This window comes from Suncus etruscus, chromosome 12 (genome assembly GCF_024139225.1).
Source record: "Suncus etruscus isolate mSunEtr1 chromosome 12, mSunEtr1.pri.cur, whole genome shotgun sequence".
Classification (NCBI taxonomy): domain Eukaryota; kingdom Metazoa; phylum Chordata; class Mammalia; order Eulipotyphla; family Soricidae; genus Suncus; species Suncus etruscus.
Window position 1 is genome coordinate 20,355,779 of NC_064859.1, and position 1,572 is coordinate 20,357,350.

Genomic DNA, 1,572 nt, shown 5'->3' on the forward strand with positions numbered 1-1,572 from the left:
CTTATGCTAGATTTTACTTCATTAATGATTTTACTTGACTCCTAATAAATGTTGAATAAATAAAAAAAAAAAAGGAAAAAAGGTGACTGGAGTGATAGCAAGTCAGAAAGGCCGTTGCCTTGCACACATCTGACCCGCATTCAGTCCCTGGCATCCCATATGATCCCCCAAGCCTGCCAGAGTAACCCCTGATTACTGCTGGGTGTGGCCCAGAAACTAAAGAAAAAAATACCTTCCAATACTACTAAAAAGTTTACTTCGATCAAGACGGCAAATACATATGAGGGGAATACACATAATGAAAGAGAAGGGTGAAACAGTTTTTCCAGGTACTGAATTGTTAAAATGCTGGAACATGCTGAAAAGTAGAGGAGTTTGGCTATATCAGATGGTTCTGTTGATGATAGTCAACCAGATCCTTGTGACAAGAGCTTCTCTGTAACCTCAACAGCGTACCAAGACATGTCAGAGCGTTCTGGGACCTGCAGGTAGCACTGTGCCTCCTGTCCGAGAAGCACGAAAGGTCTGGAGAGCAGGACAGATCTGTCGCACTTTGACAGGTAAGTTCCTTAAGTGTGAGAAAGAAAGGCAGCTCTTGCGATCACTGAGGAATGATGACAATAAAAGGCCGAATTGCAGTGCCTCCTGGCAGTTTGCTCTCTGGGGCCACGATGACAAAACTTCCTGAAGCGAACCATAGTCTGACCTCGGTGCCGCTGGGCTCACACAATCTAGGTGCCATCAGGGCGCATAGGTTCCTAGGAGTATAATTCGCTGGGCCAGGCACTGCCAGAATGCAGAACAAAACAGGCTCCCCCACCCACGAAACACTTGAGGACCTGGGGCTGACCTCCAAAACCCTATGGCCTTCACCAGCAGGAGTGGCCCTTCCCCACACAACACACTGTCCACACACACCCCTCACTCAGTGTCCCTTAAAGATGCATTCAGGGGGCCTGAGTGAAAGTACAACAGGTAGATCTTTTGCCTTGCATGCAGCTGCCCAGTTTGATCCTCCACATCCCATAGAATTCTCCAAGCCTGCCAGGAGTGATTCCTAAGCATTGCCAGGTGTGGCCCAAAAACGAAGTGAAAGAAAGCCTTTAGGAGCAGGTTTGTTCCTATCTGGTTTACCCAGTTGTAATCAGAATCTTCTGTAACACTTGTTTTCTCTCGTAGGAACTTTCAGAGTGGTGCCTTGGGCTCACAGGCAGTGTCTTCCCCTTTGGTGTACTGGAAACGCATTTTTCCCTTGGACATTGTGGTAATGCTGGATCACTGAACAGTACTGAAGTGATCGCATGTCATGTGCAGCCCCATGTGAACCTGACTTGGCAGTTCCTGTCGCTGGGATGTTGGTGTAAGCTAGTCTGTGAGAGGCCCTCTACAGCCTCCACTTAGGAAGACACCTGTACCTTTCTCTGTTAATTTTGTGTTGCAATTTTGAAACAAACATAAAATACTTAAATATATTAGGCTCTGAGAGTTCTGAAGTGATCTAGTCAGCTATACATCCACATTATTGTCCTTTTTTTATTTTTTGTCCTTGTTTTTATTGAGAAATCTATTGCA

General features: G+C 45.7%; 1 non-coding gene across 1 annotated transcript; it reads left to right on the forward strand.

The window, feature by feature from the left end:
* Window positions 1-603: 603 nt before the first annotated feature.
* On the forward strand, window positions 604-712 carry LOC126024909 (small nucleolar RNA SNORD89). Its single transcript, XR_007500988.1, has one exon. It is a non-coding gene; the product is annotated as a small nucleolar RNA SNORD89 (small nucleolar RNA).
* Window positions 713-1,572: the final 860 nt, after the last annotated feature.